Source organism: Ochotona princeps, chromosome X (assembly GCF_030435755.1).
Source record: "Ochotona princeps isolate mOchPri1 chromosome X, mOchPri1.hap1, whole genome shotgun sequence".
In the NCBI taxonomy this organism is placed as follows: Eukaryota; Metazoa; Chordata; class Mammalia; order Lagomorpha; family Ochotonidae; genus Ochotona; species Ochotona princeps.
Genome location: NC_080865.1, coordinates 95,327,687 through 95,349,920, shown reverse-complemented (window position 1 = coordinate 95,349,920; position 22,234 = coordinate 95,327,687).

Here is a 22,234-nt window from a genome sequence, read left to right as displayed (position 1 = left end):
TTCCCTAGGAAAAACTATGTATTTGTTACCCCCAAATGAATGAAAAATAAAAATAAATGTACAAAAAAGAAACTGGAACATTAAGATATTAAAATGCTGAAAGTAACTGGTTGCCCTAACATTGACAATATGAAAAATGCTCTTTGGAAAAATTTCTTTTTCTTTCTTCAATCAAAGTACATTCCTTTTAAATGAAAAAGTCAATTCTAGCACATGAATTCTCGATGTCATAAGGAAAACAGTTATGTACTTACTAGCCAGGTAACTGGCTTGGCAATTTCTGAAGGCGCCCCTGTGCACCTCCTTCAGGGTGCCTGAGAGACAGTAATGGTTTATATTTTCAATTCTGCTCAAGGTTTCTAAACCTGGGACTGGTGCAATGCTCAAGCTAAATCCTCACCTTCCACAGCCTCCAGGATCCCATATGGGTGCCAGTTCATGTCCTGGCTGCTCCACTATCCTTCCAGCTTCTTGGCTATGGCCTGGGAAAGTAGTTGGGGATGGCCCAAAGCCTTGGAATCCTATACCTGCATGGGAGACCCCCAAAAAGCTCCTGGCTCTTGGCTTTGCATCAGCTCGGCTCCGGCCATTGTGGCCACTTGGGGAGTGGGCCAGTAAATGGAAGAGCTTTCTATCTCTCCTTCTCTATGTAAATCTGCCTTTCCATTACAAATAAAAATCTCTTAAAATGTATTTCTAAGTCTGTTTATTTCATAATTACAATTCCTGGTTCATAGTAAATTGAGGCCGGGCCCAGCATGACATCTCAGGCTGATGCTCCCTTGGCAAGCACCAGGATCCTATATAGGCACCTGTTCGTATCCTGGCTGCTCCACTTCCCTTTCAGCTCCCTGCTTGTGACTTGGGAAAGCAGTCAAGGATGGCCCAAAGTCTTGGGACCCTGCACCCATGTGGGGGACCCGGAAGAGCTCCTGGCTTCAGAGCGACTCAGCTCCGAACAATGAGGTCATTTAGAGAGTGAACTAGAGGATGGGTGAGCTTTGTCTTTGTCTCTCCTTCTCTCTGTGAATATATTTTTCAATTAAGATAAATAAACCTTTTATAAAAGGAAAAGAAAATTAAGACTTACATATTTTGTTATATTGAAATAGAAGTACTCATTTCCCTTGTCCAGGATACAGTCTTACAGGAAATCTTTAGGGTAGAGATTGGGAATTTCTAGCTTCTTTGTATTTCTACAACATTCTTTTCTTTGTGAAGCTTATTTGGCAATTAATATTCATACTGACTTATGTTCTAGTGTTTTCTCAAGTACACTTGATTCATCTAGCAGATAAGTCATAAAGCTCCACATTATGGTGCCTTTGAAAAGACATGCAATTGGTGTTTGTGAGGAGGTGGGGTCTTTGCACATGCCTGCAGGGATCCTTGAGTGAGGCTGGGGCCGTGGATGGTATGAGCAGAGTCACTTAGGAGCGATCAGAAGCCATGGAGACTTACATTGAGAAAGCTGTCACTTTTCCTGAACAATGCGAAAGAGAACAACAAATTGTAGTACGGAGTTCCTCCAATGAAGAAGATGAGGTTGCACTTGTTAGAAGCAGGGATACCTACAGCAGCAGATGCTATTCGTAATATGGGGCTGTGGTTGAAAATTTCAGCAACAAGAGAGCCGATTGTTCAACCACTGGAGAGCAGGAAGGGAAACCAGAAAATTAGAACAGGAAAGATATCTGTAGCACACTGAATTTAGAAACTCAGATGAGAACCTATAATCAGCTCCCAAAATATGGTCAGTTAGGTGCTCTAAATGGTATACTTGTGCTGGGTTAGTACAATGTGCCTTTGGCCAACGTTTATTTGTGTACCTTGGTGTTCTATTTTTCATCTACAGAAGACGTAAGAATCTAACAGACACTGGAGCTCTAATGCTAATGTGCATGGAAAATCATCGGAGTAGTTGGGCCCTTGCACCCACGTGGGAGGCCTGTGTAAACTTGTGACTCCTGCTCTCAGCCTGGCACAGACGCAGACATTGTGGGCATCAAGGAAGTGAACCAGCTGACTGAAGATCTTTTCCCAGGGCCTAGCTCAGTAGCCTAGTGGCTAAAGTCCTTGCCTTGAATGCACCAGGATCTCATATGTACACCGGTTCTACTTCCTATCCATATCCCTTCTTGTGGCCTGGGAAAGCTGTAGAGGATGCCCCAAAGCCTTGGGTCCCTGCACCTGTGCGGGAGACCACAGTAGCCTAGTGGTTAAAGTCCCTGCCTTGTATGCACCAGGATCCCATATCACTACTGGTTCTAATCTTGGCAGCTTCACTTGTGATCCATATCTCTGCTTATGGTCTGGGAAAGCAGCAGAGGACGGCCCAAAGCCTTAGGACCCTGCACCCATGTGGGAGACCAGGAAGAAATTTCAGACTACTGATTTCGGGTCAGCACAACACTGGCCACTGCGGTCACTTGGGGAGTGAATCATCGGACGGAAGATCTTCCTCTCTGTCTCTCCTCCTCTCTGTATATCTGACTTTTCAATAAAAATAAAATGAGTCTTACAAATAAAATAAATAAAATTTAAAAATATCTGCTCCTCTCTCCCTTTAGCTCTTTCAAAAAACAAAAGTACTAGAGTTAATTACTTTTACATTCAAATTTGAAAATATTTTCTTGGCATATGTTCTTAAGTGGGCTCTTTGCTGTGGGATGCAGTGATCCTCACCCAATGTTCATTCACTCCATTATGGCAAATCTGAGATTGTAAGATGATGATGATGATGATGATGATAATTAGAGAGATGGTCCTAGAAATGAGAAGCAATTGTCAAAATAAAGAAAAGTTTCATCTATTAGCTATCTCAGTCTTCTTTCCATTTACTGAGGTTTTTTCGAGAAGGTTTGAGTCAGAAAATATTCCAGAAGAGAAAAACAGAACAAATGGGCCCAGCGCCATTGCCTAGTGGCTAAAGTCCTCACCTTGAATGCACTGGGATCCCACATGGGTGAGCACCGGTTCTAATCCTGGCAGCCCCACTTCCCATCCAGCTCCCTGCTTGTGGCCTGGGAAAGCAGCTGAGGACGACCCAGTGCCTTGGGACCCTGCACCCGCGTGGAGACCCAGAAGAGCTCCTGGCTCCTAGCTGCAGATAGGCTCAGCTCCAGCCTTTGCAGCCACTTGGATAGTGAACCTGTGGGTGGAAGATCTTCCTCTCGGCCTCTCCTCCTCTCCGTACATCTGATTTTGCAACAAAAATAAATAAATCTTTTTAAAAATAGAACAAATGAAGAGATCAATTACAGTGCTTAATGTAGAGATAGTAAAACATCATGATGCGGCAGATATAGACAGTGTTATGCTACTACGTGCAAGGGCAAGGATACATGATTCTGAGTTTATCAGTACTCATGATATAGCTACTGATTTTAAGTTCTCAACATGACATCAACCATTTCAAAATAATTCTTAAATATTGGGGCCCAGCGTGATACTCCAGTGGCTAAATCCTTGCCTTGCAGAAGCCGCGGGATCCCATTTGAGCACCAGTTAGTGTCGCAGTTGCTCCACTTCCCATCCAGCTCCCTGCTTGTGGCCTGGGAAAGCAGCTGAGGACGGCACAACCTTGGGACACTGCACCCGTGTGGGAGACCTGGAAGAAGCTCCTGACTCCTGGCTGCAGATTGGCTCAGCTCCAGCTTCATCTGCATCTCCCACATAGGGTAAAGGCCCAAGACTTGGACCATCTTTCACCGCTTTTCCAGGCACATTAGCAGAGCTGGATTAGAAGTAGAACAGCCCGTACCTGAACAGATTATGTGGGATTTTAATGTCATGGGCAGAAATTTAACCTGCTGTGCCATAGTGCTGGCCTCCACCATAATAACTATCATCCTATCACTCTATTGTATTGCTATTGTCACAGTCATCATGATGCTTATCTTCTTTAATCACTGTTTTTAATTAATTCTTCTTTTTTCAAAGAGTTTTTTTTTTTTTCATTGCAAAGTCAGATATACAGAGAAGAGGAGAGACAGAGAGGAAGATCTTCCGTCCGATGATTCACTCCCCAAGTGACCACAATGGCCGGTGCTGCGCCAATCTGAAGCCAGGAGCCAGGAGCTTCTTCCGGGTCTCCCACACAGGTGCAGGATCCCAAGGCTTTGGGCCGTCCTCAACTGCTTTCCCAGGCCACAAGCAGGGAGCTGGATGGGAGGTGGAGCTGTCAGGATTAGAACCGGCACCCATATGGGATCCCGCTGTGTTCAAGGCAAGGACTTTAGCTGCTAGGCCATCGCACCAGGCTCTAATTAATTCATCTTATTTTTAATGTTGTTTACATGGTCGAGAAGGATGTATGCCCATGTGCACCACTGATTTGGGCGTGGAGGGTTTTGGTATGGCGAGAAAGTGGATGAAACATTCCTTCCTTTCAGTTTTTTCTTCCTGCATCTGGAGGAGGGGGAGAGAAGGGGAGATGACCGCTTCTAGCAGCCTAACCAAATCAATTCCAGGGGATGTGGGTCAGCCATTTGATGTCATCTTAAGGTTCCTGATGTAGAGCATTTCTGAAGGTACTGCTTAAGTGGTGTCATTAGCTCTGAGGCACTTTTGATTTTGTTGCCCTAAGACTCGGTTCTTGCGTGGCTTAGCGGGTGCCACGACCCAGCCCAGCCTGTTCTACACCCACTGTGGCTTTCGTAAGTGTCAGTAGATACTAGAGCTCAGCCAAGCCTGGCACACTCCCAGACCCACCCCACACATGTGCCGAGGGATGCTACAGCCATGTCTAGTCCAGTCCACACCTGCTTCCCATTTCAGCTCTCATATTCTCCAGTGGGAACCACAGCCCAGCAAGAGAGTCCCCTTAGCACTCTAAGCAGGCCCACTCCCAGCCACAGATCTTGCATGGGCCGGTGGTTGCTCTGACCCAGCATGGCATGACCCATTCCCCATCTTGGCCTTTTTCACTGGATACTTCAACACTTCAGCCTGGACTGACCTGGCCAGTCTCAACTCTTGCTGATGGGTGTTGCAGCCTAGTCCTGCTCAGTCTGCCCCTATCCTCGGTTTTCACGTGATCAGACAGACACAGATACCTAGCACAGCATGGCCTGCACTCCGTCCTGATTCTCATGTGTGCCTGTGTCCGCTACAATTTGGCCTGCCCTTACCCATTTCACCTATCCAAGCTGGCAGTGGACCACACATCTGCCGGCAGTGGACCAGCCTTGCCTGTTCTAGCCCACAGCCAGCTCCATCTCTTGTGGTCACCAGCAGGAGCTACAGCCTAGTAGGGCAGTTCTCCAAGTTCCCCCACCAGACCCACTCCCAGATCTGGATCTCACATATGTCAGCGAGTGCTAGGGCCCTGCCCAGCATAGACCACCCTCTAGTGTTAGCCTTTGTGAGTTTTGGTGGATGTTGTGTCCCAGCCCATCCCCTCACCCAATTCTTGGATGTGCCTATGGGTGATACAGCTTGAGCCAACCTGGCCTATTTGGAACCCTAGTTCCCATGAGTGTTGGTTAGTTCCATGGTCATGATTTGCTCGGCCTGTCACCAACCCCAGCAGTCAGTCAAAACAGCTGGTATTGCATTCTCACAGAGAGGAACCCACAAATTCCCCCCGCAGAATGTGATCCCAGACCTGGTTCTGTCACATGCAGGTTAGTGTCATGGCCCAGTCTAACATGGCCCACCCCTACCCTGAAGGGCCCCTAAGCCCCCGTATTCATGTGCAGCACCGGACTGTGATCAATGCCAGCTAGCCCAGCCCAGGCCTTGCATATGAGTGGATGTCTTCCAGCTTACCCCCCAAAACCACCCAGTCTCAGTCCCTTCATTTACCTGCGATTGCAGTGGCTTTGTCTGTGGAAGTCCTCCAGAAGTCATTCCCCACCTGTATAATACTTCTTCAGCAGTCCTCCCACCCACACTCCCCCAAAGCCCCATCCTGGGTAAGTCACAGCCACCACATCTGTGACCAAATTGGGACAGCCCCAGACCTGGTCTTCCAGCCCTTCAATTACTATTGCATCTGATATTTCAATACTACTTACAGCCATAGGTTCCAATCTGTTTTGACCTTTTTGTTTGTTTGCTTGCTTTTTGAGTGAAAGAGAGAAAAAGAGAGATTGATTTTTTTATCAGCCAATTCTCCAGATTCCAACAGAAGTCAGTGCTGAGCCAGGCGAAAGTTAAGAATCTAGAATTCTATCCAAGCTCTCCAAGTAGACAGCAAAGGTTGAACTACTTGAGCCATCACTGCTACCTACCAGTGTGTGCATTACAGGAAACTGGAATGAGAAGCAGCACTAGGATTCACATCCAGGCATTTCAATAAGGAATGAAGGCATCCCAAATGGAGTTTCTAAAAACTCCATCTGTTTATTTATTTTAAAGGCAGAGTAATAAGGAGAGAGGGGAAAAGAAGGAGTGAGATGTCTTCAATCCATTGGTTCATTCTCAAAAATCATACAATGGCCAATGGATCAAACTGAAGCCAGGAGCCACATACATCAGCAGAGTCTCCCACATGGATGGCAGGAACCCAAGTACTTAGGCCATCATCTGCTGGCTCCCAGATACATTAGTAAAGAAGCTGGATGGGAAGTAGAGGTAAGACTTGATCACAGGGTATTGATGTGGATATAGGATATAGGATGTGGATGGCCCAAGAGGGGGGTTAACCCACTGCACCACAATGCGATTCACCCAAGTGGTATCTTAACCACTGCACCAAATGCCTGCCTCATAGCTGTTAATCTTTACGCCACTGGTGTCCTAAATCTCACCCCAAATCTCTAAGAAATACTTTAGTTTCTTTTCAAAAATAGAATTTGATTTATTTACTTGAATGACAGGGAAGGGGGAAGAGAAAGGGGAAAAGAGATCTTCCAACCACTAGTTCACTGCCCAAGTGCCCACAACACTCGGAGCTGGGCCTGGCTGAAGCCAGTAGTCACAAAAATTCCATCTGAGTCTCTGATGTGGGTAACAGGAATCCATGTTCTTGTATCATCAGCTGTTCCTTCTCAGGTAGATCAGTAGGAAGCAAGATCAGAAGTACAGAGTAGCTTGTACTTCAGCCAGACGCTCTTACACAAGATGTGAGCATCTCTCGTGGGGGCCCAATGTACAATACCATAATACCTTCCTCACTATGACTTCTTTGAGACTAAGCTACTGGAGGCTGGGATTGTAGCACACCAAATCCCCTCTCCTGTAATTCCATTGCAGCTTCCCGCTGACGTGCCTGGAAAGGCAACAGATGACGGCCCAAGTATTTGAACTTCTGCCGTCTAAAGGGGTAGATTAGAATGGAGTTCTCACTCTTTGGTTTGACCTAGCTCTGGTTGGTGTGGACATTGACAGAATGAATACAGTAGATAGAAGATATCTCTTTTTCTGTCTCTCCCTTCCTATCTTTATCACTCTGCCTTTCAAATAAACAAATAAATCTTTAAAACTAAGTTGCCGAATATCAAAAGAAAGAATTCATCAGGTTAGCTAGGTTATTTTAAGTGAACATTTCCTTCCAGAGAAGCATCTCATAATATACCTGACCTGTTTGGTGTTGTGTCTAATGTCACTTTCGCTGTATTGTTGTCTGCTGATGTGTTCTAAAGATATGCTCAAATTCAAATCTTAACAGAAGCAGAGCTTCTTTCTCAAACACATCTAGGAAATTATTATGCAACTAGCCATTTGCATAGACAAGCATAATTTGGACACATGAAGGAAGTGGGAATACTCAATGTCTGATAATGGAAATAACATTTTGAGAGTGGGGTTTTAAAAATGTATGTCATGGGATTAATATCCAGGATTTACAAAGAGTTTCAGAAGCTCCATGACATCAAAACAAACAACCCTGTGAAGAAATGGGTGAAGGAAATGAACAGACATTTTTTTCAAAACAAAAAATTCAAATGGCTAATAGACATATGGAAAAATGCTCAGGCTCCCTCGCCATCAGGGAGCTACAAATGAAAACCACATAGAGGATTCACCTATCTTCAGTGAGATTGGCCTACATTCAGAGCTCTACTAACAACACCTGCTGGCATGGATGTGGGGAGAAAGGAACCCTCCTTCACTGCTGGTGGCAGTATAGGCTAGTACAACCACTATGGAAGTCAGTATGGAGAGTGATAAGACAACTGCAAATTATCTGCCATATGACCCAGCTATCCTATTTCTAGGAGTATATCCAAAGGTAATGAAAACTACATATGAGAAAGGAATCTGCAATCCCATATTTATAGCAACACAATCCACGATAGCAAAGACATGGAAACAACCCAGATGCCTGTTGGAAGAGGAGTGGATAAAGAAATGATGGTACATCTAGTCTATAGAATTTTACTCAGCCATTAGAAAGAATGAAATTCCACCATTTGCAACAAAATAGTTCCAACTAGAGACCATTATGCTCAGTGAAATAAGCCTAAAAGGACAAATATCATACGTTCTCTCTGATATAAGGCAACCTTCATGCAAAATACACAATCAATAGATATATAGGTAAACATCATACATGTACATACAGTCATCTGGAGGAACTGTATAATAGAGACTATCATATCAAGATGTGAAGACACAATGCAGTATGCAGCTCTAGTTCTAAATCAAAGATGGACCCCCGATAAAATTGTTATATATATCTTGACAATAGGATGCTGGGCTCTATGCCATTGTTCATACATACAATTCATGATACACTTAAGTAGCAAAATGAGGGACTTATAACTGTCTTTTTTTTTTCTGACAGACTATACTATTGTAATAAAATAGTAGAAATCAGTGGAGGGAGAGGGGACTTGGGGTGGGGGACGGAAATCCCAGAGCCTATGGAATTGCAGCATAAAATAAAAACAAAAAAAATACCATAAAGGAAAAGCCAAGCGTGTTAAGCAAAAAATTTTCTGCATTGGGTATTACTGGAGATGGGTAGATCATTGGCTGGGTCTTAGACAAGTTTTTCAATCTTTTTTGTATCTAGAAGAGTTACAGAGAGACAGAGGGAGAGAGAAAGAGATCTTTTATTGTCTAGCTCATTCCTCAGATGGCCACATGGCCAGGGCTGGGCCAGGCTGGAGCCAGCAGCCAGGAGCTTCATCTGGATCTCCCACACGGCTGCACTGGCCCAAGGACTTGAGCCGTCTTCTGCTCCTTTCCCAGGCACATAAAAAAGGATCTGGATTAAAAGTGGAGCAGCCAGGTCTCAAACCAGCGGCCACATGGGATGCTGCCCCTGCAGGTGGCAGTTTCACCAGCTAAGCCATAGATCGAGGTCCATCTTAGCCATTTTTTTTAAAGATTTATTCATTTTTATTACAGCCAGATATACACAGAGGAGGAGAGACAGAGAGGAAGATCTTCCGTCCGATGATTCACTCCCCAAGTGAGCCGCAACGGGCCGATGCGGTCCGATCCGAAGCCGGGAACCTGGAACCTCTTCCGGGTCTCCCACACGGGTGCAGGGTCCCAATGCATTGGGCCGTCCTCAACTGCTCTCCCAGGCCACAAGCAGGGAGCTGGATGGGAAGTGGAGCTGCCGGGATTAGAACCGGCGCCCATATGGGATCCCGGGGCTTTCAAGGCGAGGACTTTTAGCCGCTAGGCCACGCCGCCGGGCCCAAGAATCTTAGGCATTTTTAAGCAGTTTCATTGGAAAGGCATTTCTTTAAAAAAGAAAAAAAGATTCATTTATTATTATTATTTGAAAGATTTTTACAGAGAGAAAAAGACAGAGAGAGGTCTTCCATCTGCTGGTTCACTCTCCAAACAGTCACGACAGCCACAGCTGAACTGATCCACATCCGGAAGGCAGGGCAGGAACTTCTTCCCAGCCTTCCAAATGGGTACAGGGGTCCAAGAACTCAGGGCAATCTTTGGGAGCTGAATCATGTCATTAGCAGGGAGTTGAATCAGAAGCGGTGAAACCAGGAACATGAACTGGTGCCCCTATGGGAGCCCAGCACCACACGTGGATGATTAGCCTATGATGCTGCTACTGTGCCAGCCCCATGGAAAGGTATTTCCTGTAACAAAATTTAACACCAAGACCAGTTTAATATGTGATCAATTATTAAAAGTTGATTATTTCTCACTACATTTTGTTAATTGAGTCATTCGATAAGACAACATAATTTGGTTTGGTTGCATATGCCTGAAATACATTAGAATTTTGCAGCTTTAAAAACAGTGAAAATAAGTAGCAGCTGCCCAAATGTAATTATAGTGGTGTTCCTTAAACTCAGTGAGACATTCTACGCAGTCTATGTTTTAGGGTTAAAAATCAGATTTATGCAGCTATAGTCTGAGATTTTTCATATAAAACCTAAGCATGGAGAGATTTTATGTATATATGCGTCAAATTTCTTTAAAATTACTGCTTACAATTTTGGATTACAGAGCCCTCAACGTTAAAATTATTTTTTTTAAATTATTCCAATTGATGGAAGGATGGTGAGAGGGAGAACACTGATGAAACATTACATACTGATTGCTTTGTTCTTAGGCATTTTCTGCTAGCGTTTATTGAATTTTATGTATTATGAGAACACAATCAAAGTGTGGAAACTTAGGCCTTACAGTGATTTTTAACATTAGAGAAATTTAAAATAGGAAGTCATATTTGAAAAGTTGCTGTCTTAAAATTACAGATTTGTGAGCTCAGAACAATAGCTCAAAGGCTAAAGGCTCACCTTGCAAGCGCCCGGGATCCCATATTGGCACCCATTTGTGTCCCGGCAGCCCCGCTTCCCATCCAGCTCCCTGCTCGTGGCCTGGAAAGCAGTAGAGGACGGCCCAATGCATTGGGAAACTTCACCCACATGGGAAATCCAGAAGAAGCTCCTGGCTTCAGATAAGCTCAGCTCTGGCCATTGTGGCCACTTGGAGAGTGAACCAGTGCATGGAAGATCTTTCTCTGTCTCTCCTCTCTGTAAAATATGATGTTCCAATAGAAATAAATAAAATTTTTAAAAATATGAAAAGTATATGTACAAAAAAGAATGGAAATACTTCAAGCATTTGTAAAAACAATGCACAAGTAGGGCCTGTCACGGTAGCCTTGTGGCTAAAGTCCTTGCCTTGTGTGTGCCAGGATCCCATATGGGAGGCAGTTCATGTCCTGGCTGCTCCACTTCCCATCCAGCTCCCTGCTTGTGGCCTGGGAAAGCAGTCGAGGACAGCCCTTGGGACCCTGCCCCTGCGTGGGAGACCTGGAGGAAGCTCCTGGCTTCGGATTGACTCAGCTCTGACAATTGTGCCCACTTGAAGAGTGAACCAGTGGATGGAAGTCTTTCTGTCTTTCCTCTCTGTAAATCTGATCTGATCTACCTTTCCAGTAAAAATAAGTATCTTTTAAAAGGCAAAGAAATTAATGCTAAACTTGTGTACAACTTTTATTAATATTTAGAGGAGAAAATATTCCATTGTTGTCACTCACCCCAAGGCTGACTTCTGATACCCTCTAAGCAAACCACAGGATGGTTAGAAAAAGCACAAAAAAATTGTCTAACCAAAGCCTTAGGTCACATGAGATCTTTCAGAATCAAAGACCAAAAGACTCTGCATGGACTGCATTTTTATGCACGGGCTTAATAAATCATAAACAGTAATATAGATGCGGGATAGAGAATGAGCCCAATCTGATGATAAGAAAGCAAGGGAGAGGGTACTTAGGCAAGGCTGCCTCTTTATATTTTTCTTGGTTTCCAGATATAGGTCAAGACCCCTCACTTCAATAGTGAGGTCATGTATGACCATGCTTCAAGGGAGAAGGGCCGAAGACTGGCTGGGGCCTTCTTGTGCGGTTTTCTTAATCGCCAACATGTCATTTCAGGGAGTAGTTTTCTGAGCCTCCGCGGCAGGTTTCTCTGGGTCGGAAGTAACAGCATTGATGTTTCATCTCCACTTGGGACCCTACATCCATGTTTAAGACCTGCATTCCGTTTCGCCTTCTTCATCCTCAGATTTATGATGATGTCTCAACAATCTCTTTCTGAAACCCCTTACACCAACCCAACTGGACTATTCTCAGACTGTTCGTTGCTCTGCAGACAGACCCAGGCAGGCTTCCACTCTGACCATACAGTTTCCTGGGCTGCAAACGTTCTCCCTATTTCCAGCTTACCTGTGGAATCCTGCTTTGAAACAGCAGCCTGATCTGAATCCTCATGCATTCCCTGAGTTGTCAGTACAGATGTGGCACAGCAAGGATGACACTGTCGGCTGGGAAGATCTGAAAGGCTGTAGTAATTCAGTGCCACCCATGGGGTAGGATGTGCCCAGAGATGTCTTCACTCCTTGCGAAAAGCCCTGCTGAGGTATGGCACCTGCACTGGGTTGCCCGGACAATGTGGTTCATCTCAGCTCTGGGCAGAAGATGCATGGGCTCTCCATGTGGCGCCACCTTCTTGCAGTAATGCCAGCCTTAGGGTGCCAAGCACACGAGTCTCAGCAAGTAGGTCCTACTCATTTTTGATACCTTAAATCGATCGTCCCTAGGAGACCCTTTAGTATTTCCCCCTTAGCCAGTAAAAAGCTATCCGTTTTGTAGCCTTTTTAACCTTTATTTGCATATTCATCCTTTGTTCCTGTCAGTCCCCTATAAGCAACTGAGGGCAAGAGCCAGGTTTCACTTCTGCATGTATTCTCTGAAGCAATTACTAAGGAACCTTTCTAGTGTGTTCTATACAGTCAACAAACATTTGCTGCACCAAAAAGAGAAGTTAGTTCCCTAACCCTCCAAAAAGTATGCTAATTTCTTAGTCACTAGGAAAAAAATATTTTCACTTGGGAGTATCATGAGGGATATCAGCCTTAATAGTCATACAAACAGAAATACCATTTGGCAGTTAGCAGAGAGAAATTGGGTAACCACTGTGAAGTGGTTATTTTCAATCAACCGTGCATCCATGGATGGTTTGTGAACCATGCTTAATTTAATATCCCCACATGCTTATTAGAAGTATTCAGCCCCTTGTTATAATCAACTTGTTTATATATTTACAAGTAATGACTTTCTGGTTATTTGAATCAAGAAGCGCTTCATTCATTAGATCTGTTGACTGATACAATCCCTTCCAATGGGACAAAGCAGTGTTTGTTGCAGATGTAGCAAGAGAGGGCTGACAAACTGCCACTGATATCCATGAAGAGGTCTTCATCAGGGCAATAGTGGAGAAGTTCAATCACATCAATGTTCTGCGATATTTGTCAAAGATGCTAAATTGTGCATATCCTTTTACTAATGATTCTTTTTTTAACTTATTAAACAGTAGTTACACTAGTATATGAACAAGAGGTTAATCGAAGCACCGGTTGTAATAAGATAGATTGGGAAACACCGTGAATGTATATAAAGGGAACACTGGGAAACTGAATAGTGGTACAGCTTTACAATGGACTTCCTATAGCTGTTTAAAAAAATGAAAAGTCCATTTGCAATAACCATGATATAGCCATGATATATTGCTGCTCAAACTCAGTTGCAGGACAGCTATCATTTGTGTGAAAAACCAAACCGGGGGCCCAGCACGGTAGCCTAGTTTGTAAAATCCATGGCTTGCATGCGCCAGGATCCCCTATGTGTGCCAGTTTGTGTCCAAAGCCTTGGGATCCTGTACCCTCATGGGAGACCCAAAAGACGCTCCTGGCTCCTGGCTTCAGATTGGCTCAGCTCTGGCCGTTGTGCTCACTTGGGGAGTGAATCAGTGGACGGAAGATCTTCCTCTCTGTCTCTCCTCCTCTCTATACATCTGGCTTTCCGATAAAAATAAATAACAAATCTTAAAAAAAAAAAACAAAAACCAGCAGCCTGTGTAGAATTCTACCTTGTAGAAATTCAACTAGGGCCAGAGTTGTGCTGCTGTGGAGGGGAGGGGAAAAAAAAGATAGAAGAGAAGGCTGGGCTGCATGTAGTAGTTTTGGCAACTAAAATATGTTATGACTTTTACTCAAAAGTGTCATTCCAATGCAAAGGAGCTCCCCCTCCCCCGCCTTTTACTGTCAGTATGTCTGATGGCTGGCAAGAGTCAAACCCTCACTCCGTCAGTTGCAGAGCCAGCCCCAGTCGGTCTGGCAGTTCTGTCATTTCTCTCTCCGCACTTTCTTTGGTTTACGCTCCCTGGTAATCCAGGCCTTCATCACCCCTCAGCCCTAACCTCTATTACAGTTGCCTCCTTGCGCATTTCCCAAGCCACAAACCCTCCCTCTGTCCTAGACCAGCTGCTCGAAGAGTCATCTTCAGCGTCAATAGTAAGCCCACACGTAGCCACCAGGGCTTTGCACTATCTAGCCAAAATTACAACTCTTTTGGAAGAAGTCTGGGCCTTCAGCCACCCTGCAATAGTCTGGTATCTTCTACAGCATGATGAGAGGCAGTCTTTCTCTGGTCATGAAAGCCCTGGGCCCAACGCCCTTCCTCTCTTTCTCGTTCTCGGGATGCTACTCGTTCTGTGCTACCTACCTGCAACCAGGATGAGAACCAGAAACGCTTTCTTCACAAAACTCTTCCAGATTCTCACTTGTCACTTTTTAACATTCCTTTTCGATTGTTATGTTTATAAATCCCTAAGATGTGTGCAATAAACCCCTAAGAGGGGAAATCATGTCTCTTACACTAATAGACTTTTTTTTTGATCAATGGATTGATAGAATTTCCTAAGGCTTTGCTAGCCTGTGGTTACAACAGGCTCACACGATCTCCACGTGCCTGACTTTTGTCGTCACCTGCTCCTGTGGGACTCTGTCCTCCTGCAACGTGCCCCACAAGGTTTCAGGGAGTCGCCATGCAGCCTCACCCCAGTGCTCATGCTCAAGCCCCTGTCGGCTGCCCAGGTCTGCTATCATGTGGTCTACACCATTTCTTTCTTCATTTCCTGCTCTGGCCCCCTGCCAGACTCCAATGCCCCCCACTGGGCACCACTGCTGCTTCCACTGGATACCAGCGTGTTCACTAGGCTCCAGTCTCCTGCAGACACCACTACAATTATATTTCTTTGTGCTTGCCACACTGCTGTGAACCTAACAGTCTCGCACAGACATTAGCTGTTGAATGAAGGATGATATTCACTAGGACATGCTTTGATTTACTTTTCCAATGGTGCAGATAGGTTGCACTGATTTATCCTCACGCTCTCTCCGGTCACCCTTGGGACTGACAGCAGACATTTGTGAAGTGGTTTTTCAGGGCACAAGGTACACAGTCAGGAGCTGTTGAGCAAAGTAATCCTACCTGCCAGACCTGCCAGCCTGAATCAATGGGTCCTGCGCTGACGTGTTTTGATCCTTATATGGAAACTTCCTATCTCAGGGTCTTCAAAGTTCAAATCCAAGTAGGAGTTGATCTCAAATTTCAAGACAGTGCAACTCACACCTCAAACAAAGTTGCTTTGTGCCCATCTGCTGGGCCAAAGAGAGAGTTCCCTAATGTAGCTCTCATGAGGGGAGAAGCGGGCAAGTAAAAGCAGTCAAAGAGATGCTTACTCTGCTAGGAGTGGTGCAGGCAAGTTCAGTTAGGAACGAAAAGACAAATGTGCTCTGATGGATGCAAGTGTAGAGGAAGGATGGTTCGAAGACACTTTATGAGTGTTGATTTCTTAGGCCTGGTGCTTGACAGTATTGCCACTCAAATGGTTCCTGGAGACTTTGAAGTTAACAGCTTCTGGGAAAGGGAAGGGTTCACACTTAGGATGCCACCCCAATAGACCCAAGGTCAAGCAAGCCTGGCAGTGTGAAAGGCTCATAATAGAGGCACCAATGGTTGAAAATCTATTTGGAGTTTCTTTTAAGATAGCTGGAAGAATATGTAAATACTCTATGCTTAACAAAAGCTAAATATTAACTTCGTATATTCTTTGATGACCTGAGTGAAAAGAAATACATTTGAATCATATAAACTAGGTTAACAACGATTTCCTATGACACTGAGTCATTAGTAAATTGTTACATGCTTATGGGGAAAAAAACTAACGGACTGGTATGTATGAAAGTTTAGTGATGAACGGGGCATTTTGTGGTGTGTTTTTTTGTTTTTTAATCTTGTAGGTATTAAATTTGCCCAAACTGCTTTCATACACACATTTTTGGAATTTCTAGGATATCTCTGTCACATGGCTCCCATTCCAGGAAAATACCATAAATAGTTCTGTGTCTATACAAACGGAAGATGAGAGTTGTTTTTTCCCTAACCGAAAGATAACTATTCATGCTCGTAGAGCACATAACATGAGATCCAACGTGCAACAATGTATCTTCTAATCACGTGTGTTGAAATTCTACTTCCGTGGGTTCTTTTAGGATTACAAAGGTAATGTTTACCTTTAAAGGACACGTTACAGTGTGAGACAGCTTTGCTGTCTAAGCCTTGCCCATTCCCATGCCACCACTTTGCTGGCTGTGGCAGCCTGGGGAAGGAACAGGACAAGGCAAAATTTCCCCTTGTATTTTGTTTCACCTGCATTATTTTCTTAACTGCATCATGAACACTTGCTTCCCGTAAAATATCAAAAAGATTCATAGCCTAATGTGGAATTCACTCTTTTTAAAAAGATTTATTTTTATTGGAAAGAGAGGACGAGAGATAGAAAGGAAGATCTTCCACCTGATGATGCACTCCCCAAGTGACCACAACAGCCAGAGCTGAGCTGAGCCAGAGCTCTCCTGGGTCTCCCACACGGGTGCAGGGGCCCAAGGCTTTGGGCCATCCCTGACTGCTTTCCCAGGCCACAAGCAGGGAGCTGGATGGAAAGCGGGGATGCTGGAATTAGAACCGGCGCCCACATGGGATCCTGGCGCGTTCAAGATGAAGACTTCAGCCACTAGACTACTGCGCCAGGCCCTGGAATTCTCTCTTAACCCTATATAACACCTTGCAATTTATTTCCATCAAGTTAGAAGTATTCTATCACTTTAGAGAAAAACCGACTAAAGAATGGTTGTAATATTTTCACTCTAGAGAAGTAGGCTCCAAAACTGTGTGTCATAATTTCCTGAATATTCTAAAAGTATAGATTCCAGCAGCACATGGCAGATTTTTTTTTAATTTTTAAAAATGTTTAAAAAGAGTTATTTATGTTTGTTGGAAAGACAGATCTACAGAGGGAAGGAGATACAGAGAGAAAGATCTTCTGTCCACTGGTTCACTCCCCAAGTGGTTGCAATAGTCAGCGCAAAGCCAGGAGCCAGGAGCTGCTTCTGGGTCTCCCACGTGGGTGCAGGGTCCCAAGGCTTTGGGTCAACCTTGATTGCTTTCCCAGGCCACAGGCAGGGAACTGGATGGGAAGTGGAACAGCTGGGATTAGCAGTGGTGCTCATATGGGATCTGGAGCATGCAATGCAAGGACTTTAGCCACTAGGCTACCATACTGGACCCCCATCATAGATTTATCAAATTACAGTCTCTGGGGCTATGACCATGATACCTTCCCCCAAAATGGTACCTTGACATATTGAATATTTTAGGCTGATAGCAATCAAGAAAATTGCAGAATAGTAAATTTCTCTGATCTTACTTTTTAAAAATATTTTGGCAACAGTCAGAAATGTATCATTCTTCTAAGAGTCTCATGACATTGTAGACAATGGTAGAGAGTCCAGCATCCTGTTGTCTGACATTCCTTTCTGAAGATCCTCATCCAACAAGCATCTTGCCCTGTACTTTAAAGGAAAGAAAAGTTACCCAGCAAGGCAAAGAAGGTCCTGCATATACGTGGTTTACTAAGCTTTTTCTCAGTTTAACACCTTCAGGTCATTCATGTTTTATCTAATTACCCATCTGCATGACTGTCTTATTCTTCATCAAACCTCAGCACGAAAATACAGCTTTTACTGAGTGTTTGAGCCTTGAGTTTTCAAGTCTACCATGTTACAGGAAACTTAGGATAAATGCATTTGTTGTTTTCATCTTGCTATTTCATCATTTAAAGATTTTAAGCCAAGAAGTTTCTCCACGTCTCCCATGTGGGTGGGTGCAAGGCCCCAAGTGTGAGAGGAGTTAGACTGGGTAGTAGGCAGTTAGGGTTTTCTGGGTCCCCAAGTCATTTTTTTCTCAAATATAAAGGGGTATTTTCCCCACCATGTCTTGGATTCACAGGAATGCTTCCCAAGAGACAAGGGTGACATTAACATATCTATTCCCCACCTGAAGCCTCCGCCCAATTCTGTCTCCAGCCATTGCCAAGGGGGAGGGCTTCAGACTGGCCTCTTTATCATTAGAAAGGGACCAAGGAAGTTGGCCAGTGACACCTTTCTGGCCTTTTGTCCCAAGGCCAGGTACCATGGAAACCAGGAATTTTCTTTGTTTATGGAGAAACATCGTTGAGGGGAACCTTTAAAAGATGCTTTCTCCACCATTAATATGGGTTTTTCTCTCTTAGCTTTTCCTCCTGCCACTATGGCAGGGGACTAGGGTTTTTCTCTCCTGCTTTTCCTCCTGCCACTATGGCAGAGGATCTCGAGGCCCCCTCCCATCACTAGGATGGGAGTCTACTTTCTCAACTTTTTCTAATAAATCTTACTTTAAAACTAAACTGTGTCCTCATGATAATTCTTCTTTCCTGCGAGACAAGAATCGAGGTTGCTGCAGTATTCAGGATTCAAAAACCCTACAACACAAGGACTAGAGACTTTGCTTTTCCCAGGTTATAAGCAGAGAGAAGGATCAGAAGTGGAACAGGTAGAACTTAAACCAGTGCCCAAATGGACAGTGGCAGTACAAATGATAGTTTAACCTGATACACCCTAGCACCAACCCCAGTATATCCATATTTTGTTGCAAGTGGCAATCAGGAACTTTGTGATGGCTAAGAGAAAAATTGCCAGTTTGTCCCATACATAAGAAATTTTGGATAAACAGATTTCAGATGGTACACTCCGCTTGTCTCTCTAATTGCTTCAGGCCGGGCTGTAAAGTTGTTTTGTTTTGGTTTTTTTTTTTTGAGTTTTTTTTTAATTAATTATTTTGCATTATGTGACAGTTTCATAGGCTCTGGGAATCCCTCCTCCCCTCCCCCCTGGTGAATTCCTCCACCTTGATGCAGTATTACAGTTCAAATTCAATCAAGATTCTTTCCTTGCAAACGTATACCAAGCATAGAGTCCAGCTACTTATTGTCCAGATGGGTTGAACAGTTTCTTGGGGAGACCATTTTTGGTCTGAAGTTAGAGCAGGTAGAGTATCATCACAGTCAATTAAGAGTCCCAATATATCAACAGCAATTTGCAATATTATGGAATTTGACAAGCAGAGATTCCCCTCCCCCCCCTCCATTGCTGATTCACTACAAATGCCGGCAACCTGAGCCAGACCAAAGCCAGGAGGCAGGATCTCAGCCCTGGTTTCCCATGTGGGTGTCAGGAATCCGAGAAGCTGAGGCACCACTTGCTCCCTCCCAAGGTGTGCAATAGCCTGAGCAGACAGGGACCCAGGCAGTCTGCTATGGGAAGGGGCATCTTCATTAACATGCTCAACGCCTGCCCTAAGGTTTTCATGTTTAATAAAATCAAAAGAAAACTGAGTCAGTAGTTTACAAACACTAACTTGGGATTTTCACTCTCCATTCAATGTCCAACATTCCTCCTTGCAGTATCCTCATAGCAAGTGGAAGGACTGCAAGCAAGTATGCATTTCGTCTTGTCTAGCCAGCAGTAAGCCAGTCCAGCTCGGTTTCTTGTCATGGCCTTTGGTTCTATCTGAGGCTCTTGTCTCATACCACAGACTGATTTCTATTCCAGGTCTTCTGGGGAATAGGGGGCGGCAGACGTAAAACAAAACGGAGTAAAACACAAACTTTTCTCCCCCCCTCCCAGCCAAGGCAAGCTTAAGTCATCTTTAGCAAAGAAAAAAAAAAGATATTCTCTCACCCTATAGGAGTGCAGCCTGTTTAAACCTCATTTACATCGCCACACAGACTGGTTAGCATCTCACTCTGAAGCAAATTTATTGTTGAACAAAGCCTGAGGGCTGTTTTGAGGAAAGGAGCTCCTGGAAGGACAGACCTCCCTTCCCATCACAAAACCAGAATCTGTTACCCCCAAATGTGTCCCCTCCAGCCTCCTCACTCACACTTCTCCCCCTGCCTTAAGAGCAATTCAATTCAAATGTGTTTTCTTCCTGGAAGTCTGGAAACCAGCCCGTCTGGCAATTGTTCATACCTGGCCTTGAGACATACACTCTGTGTATCATTGCCCTGAATTTTGAGTTCTTTTGTCATTTAACTTTGGATGTAAATATACACCATTCCCCCCTTCCCCCAAGCTGCACTCCTCACCCCGCCCCCCATTTGCTGATGAGCCACATGACCAAAGCATGTGGGAGTATCCGTCCAGCTTGTCTACTCCTCTCCAGGACTAGATACGTCTGTGCTTGTCTCACAAGCAATCGGTGAGTGATTTGTGGCAATAATCTCAAAGCTCCCTGACTCATATCATTGGTTCAACTCTCACAGTTTCACACTGATAATACCTGTTAGCCTTATCAACTGCATGACTGAGGAAGAGCGCCCTTGAGACCACACAGCTGGGTCACACAGATGTAATTCCGATGTGACTCCCAACGAATGTTCTTTTAACTATTATTAGGGCAAGAAGGCCTTCCATATTAACTTATGAAATTTGTGCTTAATTTGGTAGGCAATGCAGTGCAACAGAAGGCTTCTGTGCACAGAACTAACAGATCACAGGCTGGTGCAGTGGTGTATGGGTTAAGCTGCCACTTGCCATGCTGGCATCCCATATGGGCACCAGTTCAAATCCCAGCTGTTCTGCTTCCAAGCCAATCCCTGCTGGATTTGCCAGATTTTCCAGGAGGAGGAGGACAGGGTGGGGGCAGGGAGGAGAGCCAGGTGAAAAAGGGGAGGGGAGCACACGGGAGGCTCATTTTACACAATCCAGGCGAACCAAGAAGGTGCTGGAGGGGAGGGAGGAATTGGTTGGGAGTGTGTGTGCCCAAGGGATTGGTGACTGATCCTCACAGGTGATTGGTAAGTGGGCGGGGATTAACGGGCTGCGAGAAAACAGGGGGTGAGGTTCTCAGGTAAGAAGGCATAAGGTTACGTCTCATTGGTGGATGACCTGAACAGTGCGAATGTTGCAAGCTCTGGGAAGGAGAAACATGAAGTGGTGCCGGGTCCAAAATGGGATGTTCAAATCACTCCTCACATTTAGGAATTGAAATACGGAGATGCATAAGGAAGGGAGAAGAACGTCAACACAACACAATCTTCCTAAGTCAGTTTCTGGAGCCAAAGACACAAAAAGACAGATAAGTGCCCAGTACTGTACAAAATGAAAGTACTTTGACTTGACATCAGTTTTTTCCTGTGTCATCTAAACCTTGCCCCATTTCTCCCCTTCTAATGGTGCTTTACATGGGACTCTTCTGTTAGGTGTTTAATTCTTTATTTTTTTAAGAATTATTTTTATCGGAAAGGTAGATTTACAGAAAGAAGGAGAGACAGAGAGAAAAATCTTCCATACACTGGTTCATTCCCCAAGCAGTCACACCAGCCAGAACTGAGCCAATGCTAAGTCAGGAGCTTCTTCCAGGTCTCCTGCACGGGTGCAGGGTCCCAAGGCTTTGGGTCATCCCCTAATACTCTCCCAGGCCACAAGCAGGGAGCTGGCTGGGAAGTGAGGCAGTTGGGATGCCAACTGGCACCTAGATGGGACACTGGTGCATGCAAGGTTAGGACTTTAGCCACTAGGCTGCCAAGCCAAGCCAAGCCAACATTTTTCATTTTTTCTTTTTAGATTTATTTATTTATTTTATTGGAAAGTCAGATATACAGAGAGGAGGAGAGACAGAAAGGAAGATCTTCTGTCCAATGATTCACTCCCCAAGCGGCCACAATGTCCGGATCTGTGCCAATCTGAAACCAGGAGCCTGGAGCTTCATCCGGGTCTCCCACGTGGGTGCAGGGTCCCAAGGCTTTGGGCCATCCTTGACTGCTTTCCCAGGCCACAAGCAGGGAGCTGGATGGGAAGCGGGGCTGCCAGGATTAGAACTGGCGCCCATATGGGATTCCAGTACATGCAAGGCGAGGACTTTAGCCAGCAGGCCACGCTGCCGGGCCCGATACTTTTCATTCTTAAGGAAGACCTGATCACTAATTTTAAAATATTTGCGCATTAATGTTTACCCCTTGCTCAATCTCTGACTTTCCCCGTCAGCTGACATGCAACTCAATTTTTCTAGAGTTCTTTTGGTTACTCTTATATCTTTAGCAAAGTGCCTGATTCAATGTTTTTCAGACAGTTG